Source organism: Microtus pennsylvanicus, chromosome 10 (genome assembly GCF_037038515.1).
Source record: "Microtus pennsylvanicus isolate mMicPen1 chromosome 10, mMicPen1.hap1, whole genome shotgun sequence".
Lineage (NCBI taxonomy): Eukaryota > Metazoa > Chordata > Mammalia > Rodentia > Cricetidae > Microtus > Microtus pennsylvanicus.
The window spans coordinates 46,473,267-46,497,066 of NC_134588.1; positions in this window are offsets into that span (position 1 = coordinate 46,473,267).

A 23,800-nucleotide genomic window follows, 5' to 3' on the forward strand; every position below is an offset into this window, starting at 1 on the left:
AGATGAGATAGATCTCTTCCAGAACAGGCAAAATTTGTCATTTTTTATCTGTTACAATGCTAGCCATGGCACACGGCACACACAGAGGTCACAGAATGGCCCTCGGGAGTCAATTCTCTCCTTCTACCATCTGAGAACCAGGGACTAAATTCAGGGATGCCAGGTTCGGCAGCAAATGCCTGTTGAAGGAGCTGCGGGCTGTGTTCCTGCCCAGCTCCTGGCCACCTGGCTAGCTTATGCCCCAAAATAACAACACACAAACTGTATTCATATAAACACTGCCTGGCCCATTATATCTAGCCTCTTCTGGCTAACTCTCATATCTTGCCTTAACCCATATCTAATAATCTGTGTAGCACCAGTCTTACTGGGAAAGATTCAGCATGTCTGACCCGGCAGCTTGCTCCATTGCGTCTGCCCTGGAGAGAGAGGCATGGCTCACTTCCTCCCAGCATTCTGTTCTGTCTACTCCACCCATCTAAGAGCTGGCCTATCAAATGGGCCAAGGCAGTTTCTTTATTAACCAATGACCTTCCTCCATCAAGTGCCCCTACCTAGGACCCCTCTTGCCAACCCATGTTTTCTGTGTTTGTTGTGTTGCGGTGGTTGTTTTGTTTTTATCTATGACATAGATTTACTCCATGGCCCAGGCTAGCCCGGAGTTCACTATGTAGATCAAGCATGCTTTGAACTTGAAGCCATCCTCTTGCTTCAGCCTCGCAAGTCCCAGCTTCCCTCTAGCACCCACACTGATGGAGGATGGTGGAGAAATGGCCCAGTGATTTAGAGCACTCTTGCAGGGGACTTGGGTCTGATTCGCTGCACTAACAGGGTGGCTCACAATCATCTGTAACTCCAACTCAGGGACCTAACTCGGAAGGTGGTATATATGGACATGCAGGCGAAACACCCATGCATATAAAGTAAGCAAGATAGACATTTTTAAAGACAGGGCATGGTAGACAAGAATAAATAGAATAAAAGGGTTGTTTCGAGAGACTGGTTTGTGTACCATTTGGACATATGCACATCTATTCCAGCATCCTCTGGTAAAAATGGCATGCTCCCAGCTGAAAACATCCTTCTGATGCAGACAGCCTGGTGCCAACCTTTGAAGACATAAGTACCAACACGGTAACGCTCCAGCATAAATGCATAGCTGAGAGTCAATGGTTCCCTTTAACAAATGGCTTGTCCACGGATTGATAATATTCTTTTGATATGGACAGCAGGTGCTTCCTTTGCCCAGACATGGACTTCTTGAAAAGGAAAAAAAAAAAATCCCGTTTTACAACCAAAAGAAAACCAGCCTGAAGCCAGGAAGTGGAAGAAACATGATATACCTGAAGACTTAAGAAAATGAGAGGACTAGCTGACCCCTCCTTAATGAGATAAGAACTTAAATACACCCTTGGTGTAGCTGATTACCAATCCTCACGGCTAAGCCTGTTCAGAGTGCACTTTCTGAGATCAAATTAAATGCAGTTCTTTCTTTTTCCTTTCTTTCCATCTTCTCTTTGCAGACACCAGCCCAGCCCCTGAGCCTCCCTTCCCTGGTCTCATTGTGACGTCTGAGTTCTTTTAAAGGGTTTGGTTTGGTTGTTGTTGGGTTTTTTTTATTTTGTTTTGTTGTTGTTTGTTTTTGTTTGGTTTGGTTGTTTTGTTTTTCTGATACAAGGTCTCTCTGTGTATATGTAATCCTGGCTATTCTGACACTTATTATGTAGACGAGGCTGGCCTCAAACTCACAGAGATCTGTCTGCCTTTGTTTCCCAAGAGCTGGGATTAAAGTCATGTGACACCACATTCAGTTTAAAGGTTTTTTTCTTTTATTTAACCTATTTTTCTTCCTTCTTTTCCTTCCTTTTTCCTTTGTTTCTTTTTTCCTCCCTCCCTTTCTTCTTTTTTGCGTGCGTGTGTGTGTGTGTGTGTGTGTGTTTGTGTGTGTGTAAAAGGTTGTTCTATTCTCAATCCACCCTTATTAGCAGCAGAGAATTTTCATTTATTTCATATGACTCTGTTGACTGAGGTGATGTCTAACCAGCTTCTCCACTGGCTGGTCACGATTTCTTCCTTTCTCAGTAAGTATTGGGTAAAGCAATACTCTGGCACTATGTAAAGCTTCACCAGATCCTCGGGAGTTGTTTGTGTTGTTGTTTCTTCTTTCTTTCTTTTTGAACTTGTGAGGAGTCTTGTGTTTACATGTGTGTGGGCACAGGAGTGTTTTTGTGGGTATAGAGGTCAAAGGTTTGCATTAGGTGTCTCTTCAATTGGTGTGTACTTTAGTGAAAAAGACTCTCTCACTGAACTCAGAGCTCACAAATCCAGGTAGTCTAGGTAACCAGCTTGCCCTGGGGATCCTGTCTCCCCTTCAGCACTGGGTTTATAGGCAGGCTGCTGTGTGGGTGCTGAGGGTCCACACTTTGGCTGGCACGTCAAACCTTTTACCCACCGAGCCTTCTTCCCTTCCCACCCCACCCCACGTCATCCTTTGAGCAGTTCCTTCCTTTCAAGGGCAGTAAAATGCTCCAGGCTTATCTTCTCTCTCCTTGCAGCAAGCCTGGAGTCAGACAGTTTTATAAGAAGTCCTAGTTCCTCATAGCGGAAGCAAGCGTCTGGATCTGGGTGGATGTTTTCAGGGAGATGCAGTTCTACATCTCCTATTCCACACCAGAATTAGGAACATATGTCTTATCTACGTCTGTCTGTCTATTGTCTATATGTCAAGCTACAAGCACACAATGATACTTCTAATTCTATTATAAAACAAAATGCTCATTCAGGTTTATTTCAGGTTCATGTCCACCTTTCCTTGATAGTGGGGTGCCCATCGTTATTAATGGTTTTTATTACTTGATTGGTTCTTTGTTCTTTAATCATTTTCCCACTGCTTCTGCTACATCTTTAGTTTATTCCAGAAACAGGAATAAATCCAGACTAGCATGAGCAAGGAAGACACGGGAGGAAGTGGCAGAAAATGAGATCAGCATCGCATCACTAATATCCAAATTTTAAACCCTCATTCTGATTCCAGCATACAACAATAGGTACCATCTGAATATCAGTGAAATTTAACTTATCCCTGAACTTTCCTATCTACACCCCCTCCCAGCATTTTATCTCTGTTGTGTGTCCATGTGTGTATGTTTGTTGGTGTGAGTGTGTGTGCGCACTGCACGTGGAATGCAGAGGACTATCACCAGTGACATTTTTGGGCGCAGTACAGCTTTTTATTTAAGATAAGGTCTGAGACCAGCCTGGAATTCTCCAGCCAGATTAGTATGGTTAGCAACAAGTCTCAGGCATCCTTCTTAGTGCTGGGATTATAAGCGTGCTACCAAGCCCAGCTTTTTTTTTTTTAAGTGGGTTATGGGGATTGAATATAGGTCCTTGAGAACATAACACAAGTACTTTACTACCTGGGCTCTCTCCTTAGCCAGGTATTCTGTAGGTTAGCATCACTTGTGGGCTATATAGTGAGAGACACTGCCTCAAAACAAAACAAAAACAAAAATTAAAAGTCAGGGACTAAGGAGACAGCTGCCTTCACTTCTCAAGTGCACATCAGGATGGCTGAGCCACACCACACACATCACACCTTATCATTTCTGCGCGTGTCATAACACGTAGAGCGTTCCTCACAGTTCTGGTTAATTATTGTCCACTCAAAATTTTAATTTTAAAAAGTAGTTCGAATTTTAATATAATAATGTATTAAGTCTCTGAGAATTTCATCCTTTGTCTTTCAGTCACAGTCCCCCCTCTTAAGTTTGCTCCTTTGAAGCACAATTGAATGATCTATTTTCTAAATATATATTGACTGAATTTTTTTATAGAGGAAGCAATTATTTGAAGTATTTCAGAGGAAACAAGCTTATTTTTATATATTCTTAAGGTTTTCTTTTTTAAGCATCCCATTGTGTTGAATGTGCAGCTTAGGCTTCCGACAATGGCGTTTCCTTCCCCTAGCCACCAGTGCACTCATTTCCTTGGCCAGCACTGACTTGAGGCTTCCACGGTTTACAGTGGGAGTTAAAGCAATCCGCTCCAATCCCAGAAGTCAAAATGGGGATGTTGGCTCAGCTGGGAGGGTACTTGCCTAACCTGCACGGTGGTACACAGGCCTACGCTGGTGTAGGTGGTGGCAGGAGGATATGAAATTCAAGGTCATCCTTGGCTAAGTAACAAGTTAAAGGCCAGCCTGGGCTATAGGAGACCTGTCATTGAGGCTGGTCCCCGACAGAGACCTTGTCTTGAAGGAGAAAGACAGGGGCCACGGGGGACCACACACTTAGATCATCTTTTAAGACCTCCTTTCAGTACCAGGCAATATTGTAACTCTATCATGGTGAGAAAACATACACCATGACTAAGTGTGTAACAACAGGTCCAGTTCACAAATGGGAAGAGTCTATGACTTACAAATAAAGAAATTTGTTGTTGTTGTTTTGATTTGTTTTTGTTTTTCAAGACAGGGTTTCTCTGTAGCTTTGGAGCCTGTCCTGGAACTAGCTCTAGTAGACCAGGCTGGTCTCAAAGTCACAGAGATCCTCCTGCCTCTGCCTCCAAACAAAGGAATTTAATATAACCAACTAATTCTGTGGATGACTGGGAAACTGAGCAACCTCTCCTCCCCTGGGGATAATGTCACAAGGCAGGCATTAGCAGGGTCATCTAACAGAATCCCTAGAGAGCTGATGGCAGGCTCAGCAGGGACCTGCACCCCACAAAAGAGAGACCTCCTGGAGAAGACGCAGCTGCAGAGAAGGCGGAAAAAGAGAAGTCTCTTCCCTTCCACCTCTCCCTGCCATCTTCTTGCTCCAGGGTCTCCCATTTACATGAACCTACGCAAAAGCAGTGAACTCGAGTGTATGGGTTTCTTTTCTGTGGCTGAGATAAAATGCTATAACCAAGGCAACTTAGAAAAGAAGAGTTTCCCTGGAACTCACAGCTCCAGAGAGCTCTATGGCAGGGAGGGATGGCAGCAGGAAGCAGGCGTGTAGTCGAAGAAGGAAGTTGAGAGTGCACATTATTCTCTGCAAGCTTGAGACCGGGAGGGCACACCGGAAGTAGGCAAAGTTTCTTTGCTCTCAAGTCCCACCCCTAGGGGCATACTTCCTCTGGCACAGACCATAGGGGACATCTCCATGGTTTGAGCTATATCACAGAAAATTGCATTTCCTAGATCTGGTGGTTTGAATGAAAAATGTCCCCTATAGGCTTGTGCATTTGAACATCTGGCCCCCAGTGGCTGGAACTGTTTTCTTCAGAAATTTAGGCAAGACATAAATGTGTGCAAATACACTGATTGGTAACAAGAAAAAAACTTCCAGGATGGGGTGTTTACCATTTGCAACTGTGGAGTATAAACCTGAAGCAGGTTTAAAAGACTCCCCAAATAACAAAAGCAAGACCCAAGTCTGTAATTGCAGAATTTGGGAGGTAAAGGCAGGGGCATCAAGGGTTTAAGGTCATCATCCTCAACTACATAGCAAGTTCAAGGCCAACTCTGGCTGCGCGAGACAACACACACACACACACACACAAACATGGAGGAAGAAGGGTATAAGGTAGCTTATACCTTGAGCATCAGCACCAGAGAGGTTGCAGTAGGAGAATTGGTGTGAATTCAAGACTAGTCTGGACTATCACATGAAACTCTATTGATAAACAGAGAAATATATGGGAAATATAAGTGTTTTTCAAAACTACTAGGAAAAAATTCAGCCACAGATTCAAGAAATAGTGTGGACCTTTGGTAGAATAGAAAATAAACAAACATCTTAAAGTCAAGCCAGGCATGGTGGTAAAATTCTTTAACTCCAACACTCGGGAGACTGATGCAGGCAGATTTCTGTGACTTTGAAAACACCCTGGTTTGCATAGTGAGTTCAGGAACAGGCCAGGGCTCCATAGAGAGACTCTGTCTCAAAAGGAAAAGGAAGAGGAGAAGGAGGAGAAAAGAAGAAGTCCAATAAGCCCAGAGAGCCCCAGCAGAGCCATGTGTAACGTAGCAGAAGTATAACAGAAACAGTGGGAGCCGTAATATAAAGGAAGGCGATCTTCCAAGCGAAGGAAACACAGGCGGTGGTGGCACACACCTTTAATCCCAGCACTCGGGAGGCAGAGGCGAGCGAATCTCTGTGAGTTCAAGGCCAGCCTGATCTACAAGAGCTAGTTCCAGGACAGTCTCCAAAGCCTATAGAGAAACCCTATCTTAGAAAAAAATCGGAAACACAGTCCACTAACCATAGCCAGTGAAAACTACCTTAGAAATAAACGTGAAATGCTAGTTGTGGTGGTATACACCAGAAATCCCAGTACTCAGGAGGAAGAGACAGGGGGTCAGGAGTTCCATGTTCTGGGCCATTCAGGGGTACGTACTAAGACCTGTTTCAAAAAATAAATAAATAAACAAAACCTCCAAAAGATACGCATACAGATTCTACCTAATGCCAGTGAACTATATATTTTAAAATGGTCCGAGCTGGACGTCTGTAATCTCAGCACTTGGGAAGCTGAGAAGAGAAACCAATCTGGGCTATATTGTGAGTTCTAGGCTCGCTTGGGCTATAGGTTTGTTTAGAAATCTTTCTAAATGGTGTAACTACAGTTTGGGAGACGGCTCTTTAGAGTAAGCCATTCAGGCATTGTAGAGTTAGAAAGGACACCCATAGTGAGTTCGAAGCCAATGTGGATTTTGTTATGTCATGAGATCTTGTCCCCCTTCCCCCCAGAAAAAAATTTATTTGAATGATTTGCACGTAGTATTTTCGGTTTCTAGCAAGCTTGACTGGTGTCTGCTGAGCACTGAGTGGAAACTAGGTCCTGTATAGACGTGTCGGGAACAGCAGGGTCAGAGCTTGCCTGGCCTGGCACGAAGTCTCTGCCTTCTTCAAGTTGCAACACAAGTGCTCCAGAGCAAGTCGCGTCCCACGGAAAGGGCCTTGTGAATTCCCGTCTGAAGACGAAATGACAATGGTTATTACAGACGATCTACACCGTGGCGCCTGGTGGCATTTCCCCTCCTTCCTCAATCTAATTCTTTTCTAATAAAATATTCTAATTTCCTACTGAAAACAAAGCCTTCTTTCTTTGCCCAACTACCTACCAAGACTTGCTTTAATGCTGTAAAGGCAGAGCAGGAAAAGTAGAGTTGTAGAAGCAGGAGCTGGGTATATGATGGGAGCGGCCACGCAAGCTAATGTGTGGACAGGTTTATTTGTTTTGTTTTGTAAGACGGGGTCTCCCATAGCCTGGGCTGGCTTTGACCCCACTCTGTGGCTGAAGATCGATCCCCTTGAACTACATTTTGTTTTCTGGAGAACTGTACAAACTACATTGCTACTGGGCACCATGATCAAAAGTCACCGGGAAGAGATGCCCTAGCCCGGTGGTTCTCAACCTTCCTAACGCTGTGACCCTTTAATACAGTTCCTCATGTGGTGGTGACCCCCGACCATAAAATTATTTTGTTGCTACTTCATAAATGGAATTTTGCTATTATTATGAATCATAACGTAAATATGTTTTCCAGTGGTCTTAGGAGACCCCTGTGAAGGGGTCATTTGACCCACCAAAGGGGCCACGACCCATAGGTTGAGAACCACTACCCTAGAGAGCTTGAATACACCCACCTTCCTGGCCTTCGCTGGCTCTGAGGTGCAGTCCCGCTGGCTTCTTCCTGTTCTTAGACATCATGAATTCTGCCTTGCTGTGCATTTGCTCTGGGCACCATAGTCCTCTAGTCGGGTTCTGAACAGGTCTCAAGTTAGAAGTTCCGAACCCATGAAGAATTTTCTCCTGTCTAGTTAGTGTCCCTCTTGCTGTTTCCTGTCTCTTCAGCTATAGACCACATCCTAACTGTGATTTATTTCCCTGTTTGAAACAGGCTCTCGCTATCTTGCTGGTCTTGAACGCACAAGGTTGGTTGATGGTCTGGTCTCAGATTACAAATTACTAGGATTAGGCTCTAAGCAAACTTTATCAATAGTTCTGTTTTACTGCATTTTAATTTAGTTATTTTGTGTATGCGTATGCCTCCGTGCATGGATTTACAGAGAGAGAGAACAAGCTGTGGGAGTCAGTCCTCTCTCGCCACTGTGTGCGGCCTGTGGCTTGAATTCAGGCATTTAGGCTTGGCAGCAAGCGCCTTCACCTGCTGAGCCACCTTACCAGCCCATAAACATTTCCTAAAAGTAAATGTACAGTCTGCCTCTTCCATGGGAGCAGGAACCCTGCCAACCTTTGGATCCCAGCATTTGAGAAATTCAAGAAGTTGCTCAGCCTGGGGGCTCACTCCTGGAATCCCAGCAATTAGGAGGCTGAGGCAGAAGGGCTGTGAGTTGAGGCCAGCCTGGGCTACAGAATGAACCCCAGTCTCATAAAACAAACACGGAATTAGACACACGTCGTATCCCACCTGTGTCAGAGCGAGTCTTTACGGTTACCTGTAAACTACGGGTCAGCCCCGACAGTGGATGTATGCTACGGTAACAGGGTTTTCTTAAATAAATTCCCATCTGATGCAATCTAACTTGCTGTGTTTCTCCTTAGTTGAAGAATGTTTGGTGGCAGCTGCCATTGAAGCCTTGTTTGCAATTCCATCTACTTTTTTAGCTTGGTCACACAGCACACGGTACTTACCGATCAAAGTTCAGTGAGGAAACGAGGCAATTCTTTTTCTTGGTTTAGAGTCTAACTGAACATCCACCAGGGGTCTCTGTTTGGCTGGGTGGGTCCAGCTTTGTCAATGAATAACTCCTGCCGGCACACAATAGTGTGGAGCCTGGCCATTAATAAATTGGGAGGCATGCTCTTCCTTCTGGTAGTTGTCGCTGGTAATCTGGCGCGGCTGTTAGACGGTTTCGATTCCTACTGTTGGACAAAAATTCCAAACCTCTTTTAAAAAAAACTTTTTAAAGCCGGGCGGTGGTGGCGCACGCCTTTAATCCCAGCACTCGGGAGGCAGAGGCAGGCGGATCTCTGTGAGTTTGAGACCAGCCTGGTCTACAAGAGCTAGTTCCAGGACAGGCTCCAAAACCACAGAGAAACCCTGTCTCGAAAAACAAACAAAAAAAGTTTACAGTTTTCCATCAGGAATGTTTTCATTTAGGAAATCATGGTTTCATATTGAAAACTCTGAGTATTTTTCTTGAAATGATTATGAATTCACAATTTGGAGAACAAGAACATGGTTTCATTCCTGCGTTTATTTCACTTTAAGCCTTTGAAAATAAAGGAGGCAGAGGCAGGGAGATCTCTTGAGTTTGAGACCAGCGTAGTTTACAGAGTGAGTTCCAGGACAACCAGGGCTACACAGAGATACCCTGTCTTGAGAGAGAGAGAGAGAGAGAGAGAGAGAGAGAGAGAGAGAGAGAGAGAGAAGGAAAGAAAATGAAGAGCTGATACGAAGATCAAATGGGAAGTTTTACCATGTGTGTCTTGTTCCCATCCACATGAAGTAACCCGTAAAACCTATAGGAAGGCCCCACTGTGACCTGTAAATGCTGACTTCAAAAACGCAGACAAAGCCGGGCATGTTTGAGCAGAACTCCAAAGGCAGAGGTGGGTGGATCTCTTTGAATTCAAGGACAGCCTAGTCTACAGATTGATTTCCAGGACAGCCAGGACTCTGTTACACAGAGAAACCCTGTCTCAAAAAACCAAAACTAATAAACAAACAAATAAATAAAATTTAAACAAGTATAGGCCAACATGAGCTACTCTGTTTCAGAGAGAGAGAGAGAGAGAGAGAGAGAGAGAGAGAGAGAGAGAGGAAGGGAGGGAGGGAAGGAGAGAGGGAGGGAGAGAGAGAGAAGGGGCAGGGAGGAAAGGATAGAAAGGAAAAATAAAGAAGAGAGTGAGAGGCGATCAGAAGGGAGGAGGGGAGAGGGGAAGGCAGGGGAAAGGAGAGGGGAAGGGAGCAGTTAAGCAGATATTGAGCTTGAGTTAACTAATTAACTAGTCTACTTTCAACAGCTTGATGACAAAGGCAACGCTAGTCTACCTTTAAAAACCCCATCTGATTAGTCACTGTCGCTGTATGGTGAAGGCAGAGCAAGCTTGTCTGGCCTGTGTTCTCAGAAGCTAGGGAGTCCTGGAAATCCAAAGGAAACTCTAAGATGAGAAAAGTAACGTATTTGTTTCTCCTCCAAATTAAGGTAAACTGAGGGTCCAAACTGTTGAGGGTAGATATGCTGATACTGAACTCAGGGCAGAATCTAGCCCGCCCATCTGAAAAATGCCACGACCGTCCCTCATTGTCCGGCTGTGCTATTCTCTGGTTAGAAGGAATCTCTGAAGACAGTTCACTCCACTCTGGGCTTTTGTTCACAGAGGTATCACTGTGACTGGGGAATGTGGGTGGGTTTCAATTCAATTGAATTTGTAAACGCACAATTAAAATTATCTAAAATAATCCTATTCCTATCTTATTGGGTCTTGAATGCAACCTAGTCCATTTGTAGGCAAGATCTTTAGACAAGCCCACTCACTGTTTGAAAACCCCTTGGGTTTCAGATTAAACAGAAACCATAGAACAACAGAATCCCGGCAGCGAATCGTTATCCTTTAGATACCACCTTCTCGCGTTGGAGGAGGCTTCTCACGGCCTTGCTGTGTCTGTCAGGTTTTAATGAGAAACCTGAACTGCTCTAAGCATCCCTGGATTTTCAGTTTCAATGTTAGTGATAAAAACACGTATGTTGAACGCCCCAGGATTACAACAGAGATAGTGGGGCAGCCTTCACCCCAACACTCCTGACCTTACGTCATAGTGACATGGGGCGGAGTAGTCTCCACGGACTGAGGTCTGGGAAGGCTTTAAAAGAGAGTACACTTCAATGTTGACTTTATTCTTTCTTTCTTCCAAGACAGGGTCTCTCTGTGTAGCCCTGGATGTCCTAGAACTCACTCTGTAGACCAGGCTGGCCTCGAACTCACAGAGATCCACCTGCCTCTGCATCCTGAGTGCTGGGATCAAAGGCGCACACTACCACTGCTCCCGCTGGGTAACTTTAACCATTTTTATGACAGTTTTTTTAAACAGAGTATACTCTCTAGCACTTGCTATGTAGACCAGACTAACCTTGAAACTGAAGTGATCCTCCTGCCTCAGTCTCCCAAGTTTTGAGACTACAAGTATGTCCCAACACCCCCCATGATAACATAGATATTACAGGCTGGGGATGTACCTCAATTGGTAGAACACTTTACAGGCATGTATAAAGCCCTGGGTTTTTGATCCCCATTGCTGAATAAAAAATTGGGAGTGGTGGGATGCAGAGGGTGAGACAAGAGTTCAAGGTCATCCTCAACTACTCACGGAAAATTCAGACCACCCTGGGCTACCTAATACCATGTTCTAGAAATAAGAATTATATACACATAAAAAGTGTGCCCCAGAAACACAATTGAACACATGAAGTAAGCGAGCTGACAAATATCTCCCGTGACAGTAATAAAAGAAGCAATGGAACAACGCAAAAAAAAAAAAAATGGCATCTTACTCTAGGGCTGCGGACCCCCCAGTGAGCTGACTCTAATCTGAACAGTTGGTTGAAATATGTGTTGTAAGGGCATTGGGTGAGAGCAGGTGCATTTATAGCTGATGAATTATAGCTCAATAAACCCTAAAAGAAAGTCTCACCCAACTGCTGTGGGGACTGGCTTCAGGCCACACTCGGGACAACTCTGAAACCCGTGGTGCTGGCCTTGGTGAGGGACCCTCTGCTCTGCTGGCCTAGCAGCCAGGTGACCTACACGTGTTCCTGCTGCTGCTAGCCCCAGAGCTGACTCCTGGGCAAGGATTCACTGAGGCTCACATCTGTCTTCTCCGTTTCTGTCCAAGCTTGCAGCACAGAAGTCTTCAACAGCACTGGTGTGCTATGTGTACCTCCTAAAACAAGGCCTCACACATCTGTGTCCCTGGCTGCAAAGAACCTCATAAAACTGAGGCTGGGGGCTTTTTATATTGGAGGAGCGGAACTCTTGAGGCCAGAGATTTCCCGGAACTAGCAATGGTGGTCACAAGACTGTGGGCAGCCTGCAAATTAAATTTATACAACGGGGCTGACGATTACATACTAGAATCTCTACAAGTAGCTAAATTAAACCTTTCTCCATCAATTAGTGACCTGAAGTATTTGTTACAAGGATAACTGACTAACATAATGACTGTCTCACACCTGTAACATTCTGGCGTTTTGGTCTCATGTGGCTGAGGCTAGCCCCAAGCTCCTAACCCTCCTGGCTCTACCTCCCAAATGCCAGGATACCGTCACACCTCACATGCACCTCTTTAAATGATCTATCAATTTCTAAAGAAAATTGGCTGTGTAACAACATGAGAAGACTACCCTGGTACCTAGTCTCACAAACAAGCAAGATGTGGGTGTCCCCCGTCACGTACCCGCAGAGCTATTCAAGTCACCGGGACACATCGGCTGTGATGTTGAAAGCATCCACAGTAGCCATGGTGACGTAATACCTCTCTCTTCATACTCAAGTATACCGAGGCTTTACACCCGGTGCTCTGAAGCACCGTTTGCCAAAGGCATGGCGTGTTTGTAATGCAGCCCCTACTGGATTTTGAAGGGAAGTGAAACAATCCATTAAAACCTACAGTGAAATCAGAAAATTGTCTTTCGTTTCTACTTTTTGGTTTCTCGAGACAAGGTTTCCCTGTGTAACCTTGTCTGTCCTCGAACTTGATCAGTAGACCAGGCTGGCCTCGAACTCCCAGAGATTGTCCTGCCTCTGCCTCCTGAGTGCTGGAATTCAAGGCCGGCACCACCGCTACAAGTGTTTTTCAATAAATGCTGCTGACATCATCTGGCAATCATCAGGGAAGGGCAACCTAGGCACAAAACCGCCATGACTAGAGGGACAAAGAAGGGAAGGCCGAACCCAGATCCAGCTGGGCCGGAAGCTTGCAACCTCCCAAACCGACAACTCCCAGGTTTCTATGCTTACAAAACAGGGGATGGAGGAGAGTTCAGAGAGTATTTGCCACACAAGTATGAGCACCAGTGTCGGGTCCCAGGCAGCACCCATACAAATTCCAGGTGGGTGTGCGAGCCTACCTGTGATCCAACGACTCTGACCGTGCGTCCCTGGAGCAAGCTGGCTAGCTAGACTAGCTAAACTGGGGGAGCTCCAGGTTCAAGTGAGAGATCCTGCCTGAATATATAAGATAGTGATCTAGAAAGACACTCAGCCAGATGGTGGTGGCGCACGCCTTTAATCCCAGCACTTGGGAGGCAGAGACGGGTGGATCTCTGTGAGTTTGAGGCCAGCCTGGTCTATAGAGTGAGTTCCAGGAAAGCCAGGGCTGTTAGACAGAGAAATTCTGTCTTGAAAAAACAAAACAAGCAAACCAAAAAAAGACACTCAGAAGTCCTGACCTCTGTGTGCCTGAGATACCTGTGTATGCATAGCAATGTATGCGCACACACACATACACTCACAAAGGTTCAAACACATGTGCATAAGCACACATATCACACACACACACAGAGTTTCTATTGTGTATACTATAAGACAACCAGGTATCTGGTAAATAAGTGAGATTAGTTTTTTTGTTGTTGTTGTTGTTGTTTTTTAAATCTTGGGTCACAGGACCAACTTCATGGAACGTGAACAGATTCTCAGAGCCACACCAAGGTTTTAGTATTAGTATGCGCGCTTCTTCTCCATAGAAATCCTACTTACTGCAGAGGACTCACCATTTACCTGGTTTTGTTTTGTCTGAGACAGTCTCACTGGGCAGCCTAGGTCAGTTACTAACCTGTGATCTTCCTGCCTCAGTTTCCTCAGTGCCGGGAGGACAGCCATAAGCCACACCCAGCTGCAGGACTCACCTGGATACTTATCTATTGCATATGTGGAGAAGGACAAGCTGTGCTTTTCCAGGTGACATATATCTTGTCACCTGGCCAGCTGCAGATCTGGAAGAGTCACCCAGAGAAGGAATTATTGCCAGGTAAGAGGCTAGCAGCCCAGCCTTTACTGGGACTCCCACCACATCTGGGCGGCCAAGGGACAAAGGGCCCCAGGGAATGTTGGTAAACAAGTGCTCTTCAAGGGGAGTCATCTTTTTTCTGTGGCCTTGCTGCTGGAGGGAACATACCTAACAATGAGGAAAGACCTGAGCTACATTTCAGATAAGGAGCAGTCTGACATAAATATAATCTTCCCTCGCTGCCTCTTTGATCTCAGAGGGTAAGTGGGGGTGGGGGGCATTCTAAGTAGAGAGGAAAACAAAACAAAATAAAACAAAAAACCAATCACGTCTTTCTTTACATTGTGAAGGCTACGCTGAAAAATTCACCTCTGGATAGTTTCATTGGGCTATGCCTGCAGAGACTGTGACAGCCACCTTTAGTCAGTTCAGACAAGAATGCAGTAATGGGAAACTAGAAAACTCCAGCCAAGGTCACTTCGAGCCAAGTTTCAATTTATCTTATAAATGTCCTTCATTTTGTTTCGAATCCTTGAAAAGTTAATGTTTTGAAAGACGCTTAAAATCCGGGCGCTAAGTAATGATTGACTGGAAAACCTGACGTGCAATAGAAAGATTGGGGATGGCACCTGGCCTGCCTGGTGGAAGGTTTCACCGTTTTCATCCCCAGTTGCATCCTCTGGATCAGCATTTAGACTTTGCACAGTCGGGTCCACACTTCCTTTCTAGGTTTGTCGCCTGATGAACTTTATCCCACACGAGGACCTGTGGCTTTCTTCATACCCTTCCTGATTTCTGACTTCTGAGCTTCTGTTCAAGCCATCCTACCCCTGCTCAGAGCATCCTATCCCCCCCACCCAGGTCCCCATCAAATCTAGATCCTCCCAGCAGACCCCTGGAGGGCACTGGCTAACTAGTCTAGCAGGTTAGCAAGCTTGGTGAGCAGAGCCTGAAAAGCAAGGTGGTCAGAGGTTGGGGAAGACATCTCCTATCAAACCCTGGCTTCCACATGCAGGCTCATCCATGTACACATGGAGCACACATGCATGTGTGCACACATGTAAGTGCTAACTCACTACACACACACACACACACACACACACACATGAAAACTTACACCCTTATAGCAAATGCTGGAGAGGATGCAGCGAAAAGGAAACCCTTATACATTGGTGGTGAGCACGTGAACAAGATCAGCCACTAGTGAATATGGAGACACCCCAGAGATCTAAAAATAGAACTACTGTGTGATCCGGCTCTGCCACCCCTGGGAATAGACCCCAAGAGTTCAGTGTGCACCCCACAGACACACCTGCACGTCTACATTTGCTGGCCAAGGTGCTGTCAACAAACGTGTCAGAAAGCCAGCGGGATAACACCCTGAGTGGGGAGGCCTGTGCCTGCTATGGCCACACTTGGGGTGTAAGGAAACGGGAGAACCAGAGCTCAAGGCTGGGCTGGCCGGCATGGCAGCCTCTCTCAACCAAACAAAACAACCAGATAAACAAACAGTAACGATAGCAAAGCAGAAACTGTGTCGTAGATATACGTACACACAACAGTCTCCTCCCACCGTCAAGAAGAACACAACGATATTGTTTGCAGATGAACGAATGAGACTGAGATCAGCCTATGACGTGAAAGAAGCCAGACTCAAAAAGAAAAATATCACACACTTTCTCTCATGTGTGGGTTCGAGTAGAAGAGAGACTCTTTGGGAAAGGCGCAGGACTAGCGGGAACCTGGGAGAAGATGGGGGATATACCAAGTGGACGTGATCAAAGTATGTGATCTACATGAACGGAACACCTCTGTCTCCCCCTCCCTCCCTCCCTCCCTCCCTCCCTCCCTCCCTCCCTCCCTCTCTCCCTCTCTCTCTTTCTCTCTCTCCTGGAAGTTTGAAGATGTGAGTTCTCAGTCGCCATGCCTCTGTTCTGCTATCATGGACCCTCATCCCTCGGGAACCTCAAGCCAAAATAGCCTCTTTCTTCCTTGGGTTCTCTTGGTCATCGCCGTTACCACAGTGATGGAAAAGTCACTAACATGCCGAGCTTGGAAAAGGCATTTCCAAAGTGTCCTTTTTAAATCCTTATATCTTAATGTAGACTCATCCTATATCTGATCCAATAAACTTATTTCCATGACTTCCTAAAATAGCAGAGAAGAATTTCTCTGTGGCACAGCCTAAGTATTTTTGGGGTCCATGTATTGAACTGGGGGAGAGGAAAGTTGAGAACTCCATTTTGCTGCCCACTTAGGGAACAGGCTGCATCATCTGAACACACGTTATGGACAGACCACAGTTCTGAAATCTTTGTGTATATTATATCACTTAATTATCACAGATCCCATTATTCCCAGTGACAGACGGAGCAAATGAACTTCAGAAAAACGAATACATATGTCAAGGGTATATAGCTAACGGTGGACTGTGTTCCCATGGTCAGACCCCAGAGTCTATGCTGGCTTCCAGAGCTCTTTGCCCTCACGAGCATCCTGGTGTTCCCTGCTTGTATGTTAAAAGGCATCTCTGTCCCCAGCAATGTCCTCTGGACAGCCTCTTTCTGGGAACGTCAAGCTTAGGGTTTATAGACTACCCAAGCCTTTTACCTCCAGGAAACACTTCATTTCCTCCAGGGTAAGGACCCTCTTCCCTTTCCATATAATTCAACAGGCTTCACAATTGAGACAAAGAGCTACACCTCCTCTGTGATACCCGCCTCCCCTGTGCTGTGGGAGTGAACCTGGATCTTTCAATACGGTAGACAGGTACTGTAACCCACTTCATAACCCCAACCCTTTTGTTTCTTCTTCTTTGAGACAGGGTCTCCTGTGGCCCAACCACACCTGGAAGCCTGACGGCCCTGCCACTACCAATTGCTGGGATTAAAAGTGAATGCCAGGAGCTGGAGAGATGGCTCAATGGTTAAGAGCACTGTCTGCTCTTCAGAGAACCTGGATTCAATCCCAGCATCCACATGGCTGCTCACAACTGTCTGTAACTCCAGTTCCAGGAGACCCAACACCCATGGCAAAAATACCACTGCACACAAAATAAAAATAAATAAATTTTAAAAAATAATTTTTAAAAAGTGAATGCCAGTGCACCCAGCCTTCTCAAGGTTTTTTTTTTAAAGATTTTTTTTTTTAAATTTTGATCTAATTGTGTATGTCTGTGTGTAGGTATGTCCAAGTTAATGCAGGCTCACTCAGGCCAAAAGAGGGCACCAGAGCCCCTGGTTGTGGAGTTACAGACAGTTGTGAGCTAGCTGCTCCATATGGCCATAGACATTGAACTGGGATCCTCTAAGATCAGAAAACACTCTTAGCTGCTAAGCCTGTCTCCAGCTGGTCTAAACCTCTTTAAATGCCATAAATACAGATCTATGAATTAAGATGTAAATGTGAATGCATAGAAAAATGAATACTCATTTTCTGATAATTTTACCAGGCTAGGAAGAAAATGAAACAAGAGAAAGATTCTGGAGAGCCAGGCATGGTAACACACACCTCTAATCCTGCACTCAGGGGATGACGCAGTTAAGATTTTGGATTTGAGGCCAACCTGAATAACATATCAAGACCTTGCTATTTATTGAAAAAAAAACAAGCAGAAGATATGTTTGCCCTAGATCACTTCAGCAATATAGAATTATGTAGGGTGAAATATGAAATTCCTTTTCACAACCAAGTTCTTATAACACCACGTCTCCTCTGCAAAGCTACACGTTTTCCTATCCTTTTCTTATACTTGCCTATGTGTCCAAAACACACTGTGTGTGTGTGTGTGTGTGTGTGTGTGTGTGTGTGTGTGTGTGAATTGCTTCCTCGATAGCTTCTGTGCTATCTCATCTGTCGACTGCTGTAAATGCTGAGTGTCCTGTCCTGTTATTAGGAATTTCTTCTCTTTTCAATGTGATACTGTTACCTGGCATCGTTAAGAGACCTTTTCCGTCAAGACCGAAATGCAAGCTTCCTGCCAGCTATGAAGACCTTCGTAGGCCACGAGCTTTTCTCAGGGTTATCTTTAGAAAGAGATTTAGATTGTGTCCTTTCTTGTCTCTAGAGACATACGTGTCCTTGACCAGTACGGTGAGTCCTTGTGTGGTTTATATAGAATGTAATTTAAAGCCTGTGTTTGTTTCTGAAAGAGCTGAAAGCAGACGCTAAAACAAGCATGGAGAGAGGTCAGCACATGTCGTCAAAGGCTGAAGCCTCAGCAGAACAGCGCGCTAGAGGCTAAAGTGCTGGCGGTGAGAAGTCTCAGCTTGCACAGCCGACTTCTGAGTCAGAGCTGGAGCTGGCCCCGGCTGCAGGAACGCTAAAGGCAGCGCCCAGCCCTTTGGGATTGGGGCCTTCAGCCGCCCCCAAAGCTCTCTAGTGCCCCCCTGTGGTCAGAGGAAGGAGATGCGCGTTCTAGAGACCTGTTCGGAGCCCGTCCACCTTCCAGGGATATTTCATTATAAGAGTTTGGGCAGAGTGAACGGCGAGGAAGAAACTGATGTACCTAGACAGAAAAAAAGAAAACCAGACTATTTAGGAATCCGTTGCTAATAGGAGCGCTTTTAAAAAAATTACTTAGCTGTTCGATTGGGAAAACCAAGACATAAGTCCAGTCACATTTCCCATCATCCTCCTGTGTACATCTCCAAAACAATAAAAACCAAACTTTCTACCATACAAAACTCCAAAACTCCTAAATCTGTAAATGCACTACTTGTGTCTTCTCTGGACAATGTAAGCCTTACGCAGCTTTATCGTGGCCTTCGGGGTGTAGCTCAGTTGGTGGAGGTCAGCTCTGGGTACCAACCCTCCCTCCCACCAAATACACCCGGTTTGGGGGTCACATGCCTATAATGTCAGCATTCTGGAGATGGAGGAGCAGAAGGGCAAAGCCAGTCTCGGCTACATAGTGAGTTGAGATTAGCCTTTTCAAAAATAAAAATCTTTACCATATAGGATGCTAAGTAGGACATAAAAAGCACGTGGGTAGTGAGGAGGAAGGATGCCAGGTAGAAGGGATAGGCTATCGCCCTGAAGCCCGCTTCAGTAGAAAGAAAAATCCATGATGAAGCCTACAGATTGGGGTTTAACAATGACCTAGTAGAGGAAACTGGAATAGTCAGGAAATTGTTAGGACCTAACTCTTGAATCCACTTTTAAACAAGCAGACGAAGAGCCTGGCTGTGAGACTGGGGAATGGGATCGGTCTGAGTGCTGGGGAAGCAGAGAAACAGTCAGAACTCCCTAGCCCTCCTTAAGAAGAAGACTGCAGACACTGAGGAGCGAGTCCTTGGTGGACTGGTTCATACCAGTCATAAGAGACTTAAGTGATAATGCAGTACAGAGAAAAGGATCAAGCTCAGCATAGCAGTGAGGCAGTCAGTACCACCCCAGGACATCCAGTGTATAATTCTCCCTTGAAAAAAAAAGTATATTATGGGTAGAAACTATTGACCCAGCCCTTCAGCTGGTTGTGACCAATAGAAAGTTAAGGACCATGGTGCTAGCCAGAAGCCTGTAAGAGCTGGGGCTCTGGCCATAGGGGCTGGCATGGCTAGAACAAGGCCCTTGGATTGGGATTTGAGCCTAACAGAACAAGCTGTCAGGCACGGAGAGACTGCAGTGGCTTTAGGTAGAAGCAGTACCCCAGGATACAGAGGCTGTGAAATACAGAGGGCTGGATGGGGTAGTGCTCCCCATAGGCACCACTAACCCAATAGTACCCTTTGGAAGAAACAATTGCTAGAAGTGATTTCTTTTTGTACCATGTTGGACTTGGCCGGTGTTGCTTTTTCTGTATCATCTTAGCTACCCAAATGGCACTTACTAGAAATGCATCTTGGGAAACCTTCAGGGATTCTGTCCATCCTGTCTAATATTTCTTTCTACAGTGTTGACCCTTGAGTGTGTGTAAGAGCACTCAGAGGAACAGAAAAGACAGTAGTTAAGGAGTTGGGGTTTTTTGTTTGTTTTGTTGCATTTTAAAGGATGCTGTACGGGTAGAAAGGAGCACTCCCAGAGGCTATAAGGCTGTTGAATGGAAATCTCTGTTCCAGGGATAGGTTACCTCCCTTTGAGCTGTGGGCCAGTGTCCTGGCTAGTTTTCATGTCAACTTGACACAAGTTAGTATCATCTAAGAGGAGGGAACCTCAAGAAAATGTCTCCATTAGATCCAGCTATAGGCAAGACAATGGGGCATTTTCTTAATTATTAATGCAAGGGAAAGGTCTCAGTCCATTCTGGATGGGGCCACCGGGTTCTAAAATTAAAAGCAGGCTGAGCAAGCCATAGAGAGCAAGCTAGTAAACAGCATCCCCTCCATGGCCTCTCCATTAGCTCCTGCCTCTAGGTTCCCGCCTTGGCTTCCCTCAATCGACTATGATACAGGCTATGCAGACTGGATAAACCCAAACTGCTTTTGGTTATGGTGTTTCATCACAGAAATAGAAAACCTAACTAAGGAAGTCAGGGAAGTCCCAGAAAGAACCGCAAACCAAAAATGTTCTCGCTATTGTCGTTGGTTGCTTGCCACAACTAGATAACTTCCTATTGCTGAAGACACCAGGTGGTTTGACTGAATGGCATGAGGAAGTCAAGCCTGTACTGAACCAAATCTTCCTCCCTAAGGGCTTGTTTTCATAAATTCCGGAAGATGAGGAACTGTTACCAGCAATTCTGCTTGGCTATTGCCCCTGTATGCTACCGTACGAACATGTCAAGCCAGAAGTACTCACTGGTATAACAGTGTCACAACTATTTTGGGTGCAACCAATTACTTTCCTATATATTTATTGCCTACAACACAGAAGGGAACTCACAGGTGGTACTGTAAGCCAGAGCAAAACCCAAGGACTAGGAAGGGCATAGCCCCAGTGGGAAGCCCACTGCTCTTGCTTTGTTAAGTAAATGTGATGCTCCTGTCAAATTGTCTTTCAAACATTTGTGCTCCTGCCTATGAATCACGGTTCCTGTCGGCCTCAAGTGGTCCTGGGAGGAAACTGTTTCCAATAGGAAGGACACTGCTGACTCCCAGCCCCGTCAGGCTTCTGAAGACACAGCTGTTGCTGTGATGAAGACAAGTAATCAGACCTCTGGATCACCTCTCTCAGGCCTCAGGGATTACTGCAGACGACAAGACACAGGAATGGGAAACCTGGGGGAATGGGTGGGAGGAAGTGGAGTGTAGCAACTTCCTCTACATCAAAACATCCTGGAGGCTGGGTGGTGGTGGTGCACGCCCTTAATCCCAGCACTCGGGGAGGCAGAGGCAGGTGGATCTCTGTGAGTTGAGGCCAGCCTGGTCTAGAAGAGCTAGTTCCAGGACAGGAACCAAAAAAGCTACGGAGAAACCCTGTCTCGAAAAATAAAAAAAAAAAAAATTCCTGGAGAGAAATTCATTAAGACTCAAGAAGTGCGGAAAAACAAAATAACAACAACAAAAAGACTCAAGAAGTAAACAAGAATTACGATTGGGAAGTAAAAAACTTGCAAGTCTCAGGGAGTTCCTGAAACTTACAAGATTCGCAAGGACACTCCCCAAAGCTACTCCTTGCTTTAAGTCCTTGCAGTAAGGACTTAGCAGAAATAAGAGTTTTATTAAACTTCCTACAAGTTTTTCAGAGAGCCCTAGCAGCGTGGCTTTAGTGAGCTGTCACTCAAGCCGAGGTGGGCTTTTTGGTGATGCAGCTGCTTTGGAGTTATCCCCTCCTCCTTTAATTCCTCACCCGTAGTAGTCCTGGAAGTAATCCAAAGAAACTCATTGGTTCACCAAACTAGACTTTTGTGAAACAGCTTTTTAGGTGTGTTGTTGGAGTCTCATCTAGGGTGAGAAGACATTTGCTTTTATCTCCTCAGGAAAAGTTACACAATACAATGATAACACATGAAAAGACATACTCTCTATTAAAAGTAGCAAAATAGAGTCTCGTGACTTTTACAAAGTTTACCAAGTTTCAGGAAAGGCTTCTGACTCCTTAGGCTAAGCAGGACTACTACACCAAGTCAGGTCCTAATGGACATGGGTTGGGGTTCAGAGACGGATTAGGTACATCTTGGTTATGCACATAAAAGTAGTGAACCTCCAGGTTTGAATTTTCAGGTTCCCCTGAACCCTCTGAGCTCATTTCTGTCCATTAGAAGTCTGAGTCTTAGCTGAGCAGTGGTGGCACATGCCTTTAATCCCTTGGAGGCAGAGGCAGGGGGATCTCTGTGAGTTCGAGGTCAGCCTGGTCTGGTCTACAGAGCAAGTTCCAGGACAGGCTCCAAAGTTACAGAGAAATCCTGTCTTGAAAAACCAAGCAAAACAAAACAAATAATAAGCCTGAGTCTTTGTATGCTTGAAGATGATACTGTAACCTGCCTTTTGACCTCATGCGCCTCTTGTGAAGACTTATCCCTAGCCAAAGAGGATCAAGACCCAACATAATCCAACCAGGCCATTGCTCAGTTGGCTAAGGAAAGACAAGGTCTAGACACTGAAGGAGCTGGCCAGTGTGTACTGGCTTGAACTGAGGAACTCCTAAGAGAACAGTAATGAGAGCGCTGGAGCAGGGGATGGGACACAAAGTCAGATAAGTGAGAATATCAATACAGCTAGAATTTAACTCATTAACACAGAATGCCTGGCCCTGTGTAATTGCGTATCTTGACAACCTGACTTTGTTCCGATTTGTCTTTTCTGCACTGGTCATATCCTACCTAGGCCAAATTATTTCCCTTTTTTTGAGTGCTTTGCCTGTACGTGTGTATGTACATGCAGTATGTATGTTCAGGGCCCACAGGGGTCAGAACAGCATCCGATCCCCTGGAACCGAAGCTGCCATGTGAGTCCCGGGAATTGAACCCTGGACCTCTACAAGAACAACAGGTCTGCTTAAGGGCTGAGCCATCTCTCCAGCCCCAACACAGTATGACTTTAAAATACGTATGTAAGGGCTGGAGAGATGGCTCAGAGGTTAAGAGCATTGCCTGCTCTTCCAAAGGTCCTGAGTTCAATTCCCAGCAACCACATGGTGGCTCACAACCACCTGGTCTGGTGCCCTCTTCTGGCCAGCAGGCATACACACAGAATATTGTATACATAATAAATAAATATTTTAAAAAAAATAAAATACGTATGTAATACTCATAGTCCTTACACACGACAATTGTCTACTGACCCACCTGTACACTTCACTAGGGTTAGGAGGGCAGCGCTTGGGCCTTTACACAGGCACCTAGTAAGTTCCTAAGAAGCATTGGTTGTTTCTGGAGGAAAGCGAAGCTGCTGCTGCTTTTGAATTGCAAGCTCTTCGGACTAGGGCCAGTCATCTTTATTATTCTGAACCTAAGGACTGAAAAAATAATAACGAAACAAAATAATTAAGACTTCAAAAAAATTAAAATTTTCAAAAAAATGTATTAAAAACAAAATAAAAGCAGAGTAAGCAGGGAGTGGCAGTGGGTGCCTGTAATCATCTTGCCTAGGAGACAGATGGAGGACCCCGTGAGTTTGAGGCACAGTCTACACAGTGTACCAGGCAAGCATGAACTATGAGACCCTTTGCACAAACACACATGTGCACGCGAGTCATAATGAATTAAAGGAGAAGGGAAGGAAAAAAGAGACATTGAGTAATAGATTTTAATTTGGGTGGGTGGACTTGGTCAGTTATAATGGAGTCACTTTTTAAAAAGTCACAGACTCCTGACTGTTATAGCAAAGTGAAGAACCCAGAACAATTCAAGCCATAATTATTATCTGCACTTCAGTAACGTGATATGAATGGGACTGTTTTCTTCCAAATAAACACAGCTTAACACAGTGTCCTTCCAAATGAGCAAGAAGGAAGGCA